At 38.6% G+C, this 6,057-nt stretch overlaps 1 pseudogene; it reads right to left on the bottom strand.

Moving 5' to 3' along the window:
* Positions 1-1,042: 1,042 nt before the first annotated feature.
* Positions 1,043-4,640, bottom strand: LOC132111949 (G2/M phase-specific E3 ubiquitin-protein ligase-like; annotated as a pseudogene).
* Between the last annotated feature and the right edge of the window lie 1,417 nt (positions 4,641-6,057).

The following is a 6,057-nucleotide window of genomic DNA, read 5'->3' as shown; positions in this document are numbered from 1 at the left end:
ATTATTAAAATTAAGATACAATTTATACAAAATGAAATTCACTTCAAAAAAGTCTTTCTACAAAACCAAACTTAATTAAATGGTCAAAATTCATGTCTGACCAGCTCCATTTCTCTTGATATTGCGCATTCTATTTTACACGTGCGGTTCACTTTTCATAATCCACATAAATTAAAAAAAATAACATTATAATATTTTAACAAATATTAAACTAAATGAGCTTATTTATTGGCTACAACACATAAAGTAGGCTAGCTAGACATAGACTCTCTATTTGTACAAATTGCTGCACATTAATTTTATTCTGAATTTTGCACACATTAGTTGAAAGGCATTTGTTTGTGCATGCATAGCAAAACATATCTGCAACGTTTATCAAGTTCACTGATAATTATGCGCGCATTTATTAGGCTAATTATTATCTTAATGAATAATGAAACAAGGATGAAGCATATAAACTGTGTTGTTTGTTTAGAATGGAATGGATCGCAAATAGATCCGATTGAAGAAACGTACAAAACCAGAGTAGAAAATGGGTCTCGAGTGTTCCTGCAGAGAGGGGGTTCTCGCTGCAGAATCAGATCAAGACGAAGCAGCGAAGTCGCCTTGCGGAGAACAAGGTTACGCGGCTTATGCGCATTGCAGGTTGTGGAGAGACACTGGGAAGTTCGCTTGAGTAAAAACAATAGGCTTCAGATATTTTATGTGGAGAAGGGGGATTGGTTTGTTAAACTATGAATGTGAAACCCTAGTAAAAACAATTGCCGTTGATTGACACCAAACGGTTCATGTTTTTTTCCGTTTTTTAATTTTTTATTTGAAAGTTAGGCTAATAGCCTAAACATGTTGCATTCGGCCTGATTATGTCATTTTATTTAAGTTACATAGCCTTTTCCTCAACGACCAATTAAGAGGCGATATTTGAACGGCATATCATTGAAATTTCCGGAAAACGAAACCTCTGCCGGTCACTTTGACCGGCACCATTTTTTTCACCAGAGAAAGTGAACAGCCAACTCCTAATAAGCTTTTTTAACAGCGCTTACAGTTTACACAGTGCCGTGGATACGATGCCACTCTGGCCTGATTTACAGAGCACCATGGTAACGATTTATCAATCACAGATAGTCCAGCCCTGAAGCATACTCTGCTTTATGGTTTATTTTCCTCTAAATTGCACCATAATTTACTAAATGAACATGTTGTATTGAAGAAGACATGAAACTAGCGAGGAATGGCCCTGCTGGCTGTTAGACAGAATGCAGGTTTAAGTTACAGAGGTTGCCGCTTGATTGAGATTACATAAATAACATTTGACAATCACTTGTCAAATACATCTCTTTACTGGCCAACAGTGCAAAACAGCTGCAGGATGTTTAGTTTCTAATGCTATTGTGCGAACAGCTTTTAACCTGACGAGAAATCTCTTCCCACCCCTTGCAATAGCAATTTGCATCAGTTGATATTGAATAAATTCTCCAACAAGAAATATAAAAAATTGATTCATCATTTTACTTTACCTTCTGCATCCTGGAGATAGTCTCTCCAGAAGGTAACAACCATCTCCTCAGCAGCTCTCTTGTTGCTCCCTTCTGGAGACAGACGAATGCTGAAAAGATCGTCCACCTGATCAGCAGTGAGTGTGCTTGCCTCGTAGCAGAATAGGGGGCAAAAGCTGTCTGGATGCCTTTTGATTTTCTCCAGAACCCCAAGAGTTTTTAATCCTTCACAGAATCTGTACAAAGAACATGGACCATCATTCATTTAATTAGAGTTCCTAATTCACTTGTGAATTGTCAATTTTCATGTCTCTACATTGTGACCATTTCACTCACATATGCCCCTAAAAACAGATACGAGTAGAGATGTGACTAAACACTTAGCAGACGACACAAGACACAATATTGGGGTATATACCTATGGGGTATAATTAACAGGCAGGGCGTCGTTGGCAGTTGGAAGCTGTAGCTTCAAGATATGGGGAAAAGATAAGGAATATCAGCTATATCAGGTGATTTTTGTTGAAACATTCAACTTTTCATAAAGCCAATGGGCTTGTCAGTGTCACTTTTCATCAACCGACCAATCACAGCCTGTATCGGGCAGGACAGACAAAAAGTCTGATGTGCGACAGCAATCTAGCGTTAACTAATCACAATCTAGAGCATTATTCTTACATAAGGATTTAATGAAAGAAAACAACCCATAAACATGAAAATGCTGTAATTGGAATTAATATTAAACTAGTGGTAAGCTATATAGTATGCAAATATATGAAACCATAATCAATGTAGCAACATAGCATAGACTCTTAGTCACCTCCTCCTGAGAGCATCACCTTCCCCTTGTTCTGTTTTACATCTGCTTTACTTAAGTTATTGTTATGAATATTTTTCAGTAATCTTGTGTAAAGCGTGGCTTGGGTTGTGTGGGTGCTGCTGGTGTATCATGTGTATCCATCCCACTAGCCACAATGCACAAATCACAGCAGTTATCTGTGATGAGTGTTTTCTATGATCACTGTGATGAGAAATCAGTGATTTATAAGCTGTTTTTAATGTATCAAATTTTCCAAAATTCTGTTTCAATATTTTAAAAAGCTTTGACAATAATTTGAGTGTCGAGATGCCGAGTGTCCAGATACCAGGGTCTTTACTTCGTAGTACTCCATTGGTTTTCACATCATAATTGCACACAAGGAGAAAGATCAAACACACACACACACACACAAAAACATAGTATAAATATGTATATAATAAGTTGTTTGTTAATAAATTCTGTCCTACATTTCTTTTTGTGCTCCTGAATGTTGTCATTTAAGATAACAAGTGCTCCTTGGGGAAAAGGTTAGCGTGGAGCCCTGCTGACTGACAACCAACACTGAATACCTTTGAAATGGACCTTGAACCCTGTGGATGACTTGAAACATCACAATGTCATGCACCAGCAGATCCCTGTCTCCTATTGACCGCATAGGCCTCAGACATCCTGCATTGGCCAGATAGTCAAGCAGGGGGGCCTTTGACTCCTCAAGGTCCTCAAGGGTTGTACTTTCAGATACCTAGCATCACAAAGAGCAGGAGGATGGCTTTATGGAGGCTACTTATTTGTCTTATAATGTATTGGTAAGAACCGGGACACTAGAGGTTCTGCATAATCACGTAATGCCCAAGTGTTCCCCAACACTTAATAGAAGAGCAGTTTTTACCCACATTGCTACAATGTGATTAAAAAAAAAAAAAAAAAAAAAAAACACTTTACTGACTACACTTGGCTAGTGGCAGAATTCAAACATCATATGGAAATTTGGGATTCCGCAATGGCCATACTTGGCTGGACTGCCACTCCCTCTCACAATGGGAAACAGCAAGAGAACATTGTAATGTCACCTCAGTCTAATGTAAGTGTGTCTACTTGTCTAATGTCTAACTAAAGACCTTTTTGACTTTATCCAAGAGTTCGGTGTCAGCTATTTCTTCTAGTCCTGGATTTGCTGAGCCATCAACCAGAAGAGAAAATACTGTTGGGGAGAGGAAGTTAGGTGGTGGACCTCCATGTACTAAGCTTACAGCAATGGCTCTGCCAGCTGTATAGTACCAGTCCTCCCTTAGAGCTGCAAAACAATGGAATGAAAATAAATGGAATATTGATTAATGCATAAAGACTCAATATTAAATAAAAATATTTTCATTGGGCTATTAAATAACTTATACATAATTTCCATTGCTAACAGTTGTATGTAAAAACTACCAAAACTATAAATGACTCACTACAAATTTTTGAAAAGTCAGTCATTACCAGTACTGTCAAGAGCTAAGGTTTTGCTGCTTTCTTTTCCCTCAAACATGGGTGACCTGGCAATGGTCTCCATCAGCAGCCTCAGGAATTCCCTCCTTGGCCCTCCTAAATCAACCCCTTCTTCATTTCTCCCCATGTCATCAGAGAATTTTACACACATCATCAAGTTGGGGTCATAGGATACCCTTTTGAAGCCCCGCATGGCACCTTCCCAGACAGCAGAGCGATGTATATTAAATCTGCATTGCTGTTTTGTGCTAACTCTGCTTGACAGTTCCAGCAGTATCTCTTGAACCGGGATCTTTTCTGCACTATAAAAATAACATTAAAAATGTATTAACAGAAAAATACTCAGTTACCCATACTTTGTGGAGTTGATAAATCCAAAATGTGCATGACATAATAATGCATGCACATTTTGACAATAATCACATGATAATCACATAATCCTCATATCCTTATCTTTGAAGTTCACATTCTGTGTGTCCTACTTACATCTGACTCTCCATACTCGCCATTATTGCTTGCTGTAATTCCTCGTCATCTGAGCTGTCATCTGGAAGAGTAGCCATGAGTGTCAAATATGAAGAGTAGTCTTCATCATGACTGCTTGTGGCAGGGTTGCCATCAGTTCTTGCAAGGCAGCCTCCAGCACTGTCGGCAGTGTGGTTGGTGGCATTAGACCTGTCTTCATCTGCGTCACAGTTGGGGCCAGGGTTGCCATCTTCATCATGACTGCTTGTAGAGGCCCTGGTGGTGCCATGGCTGCTCATGCTTGTTGGGATTTGTTGACCAGACACTTCAAAACAATCCTCATCAATGTCCTTAGTAGATGAATGCATGCTCAACATTGATCTGGCAGTGATGAGGGAAAGTTCGTTTTCATCTTCCGAGTCAGTCTTCAAAAGAGAAAGAAAAACAAATATATAATATAGCTGCGAGCAGCAATGAAGGGCCCAAGCCGGTGGCACCACCACCGCGGTCCCTTTAGGGTAACTGTGCACGACGGGCAATATGAAGTTAAACCCAGTAAAATAACCATATCAAAGTTATCTGAATACGCCACATCTACTGCATCATGCTGAGATCCATGACATCATTTAAATTTAGATGGAATGGAATGTCATAGGTTACTTTTAAATTAGTGTGAACTGCGAAGTTATCTTTTGCAGCTCAAAAATGATTTTGTCCATAAGTACAGTATTTATTTCTAGTTTTTTTATATTTTATTAATCAGATTAAGATTAAGCGCTGGTAAACACCAGGGGCCGTATTCACAAAGAATTTTAAGGCTAAAAGTAGCTCCTAACTGGCGAATTTAGGAGCAGCTCCTAAAAATAATGGGCGTGTCACTCTTAACTTTAGGACTCTTCATTTTTTTGACTAAGAGTAATTCACGAAGCATTTTAGCCCTAAAAGCAGCACCTAAGCCTGGGACAGCTTAAAAGAAGTCGAGAGGACTCCTAACTCACTAAGACCTATTCACAAACTGCTTTTTGTGGCATTTCACATTGCGATGTTTTGAAATGCATATGCGGCGGCTACAGGAGCTTCCAATTGCGAGGGAACAATTTTGCATTGTAGGCATAACTAGGGATGCAATAACGCCACCAACAACAAAACTAGGCTACTCATTACATTTACTAATTGTAACGTTTCATTGTGAATCAAGTTAAAATGTTCTTCTCTTTGCAAACATAGGCAGAGGCATATAGTGACAGATTAATTTAATGTTGCAAAGATATTGCATCAATCCATATGTTTCATAGGCTAGGCTATTTGTTTTGCCTTACTTTTTATTAATTTAGGCAATTTATTCAGTTATTTATCATCTTCCGTCCTTCGCACTACTTGTTTAGCGCACGCATTCTCAGACCTGCCACCTGTCACTCATCAACGTAGGGGAGGTGTTTGGAATAATTCCCGCGTTACAATCATCAGCCAATCAAGGTGGTCACTTCAGTCAAGCTCGTGCATGAGTAATGACGTCATCCATAGCAACGAAGACTCACTCTTAGTTTAGGAGTTGTCAGTTTTCTTTACTAAGAGTAGGTCTGAAAGGCGTTGTGAATGACTTTTAAGAGAAAACTCCTGGCTAAAATATTTTAGTGCGATTTAGGAGTACTCCTAGTGGTAAGATAAAATGCTTTGTGAATTGACTTTGTTTGTGAAAACATTGATTTTTCTCAAATAATGTTAAATAATAATGTTAAATGTCAAATAATGCTTTACTGTATATTGCTACATATTGCTATATTT

The sequence above is a fragment of the Carassius carassius genome, chromosome 31 (genome assembly GCF_963082965.1).
Source record: "Carassius carassius chromosome 31, fCarCar2.1, whole genome shotgun sequence".
Taxonomy (NCBI): domain Eukaryota; kingdom Metazoa; phylum Chordata; class Actinopteri; order Cypriniformes; family Cyprinidae; genus Carassius; species Carassius carassius.
Note: the sequence above shows the minus strand (reverse complement) of the source record. Positions and strands in the feature narration are given on the sequence as shown.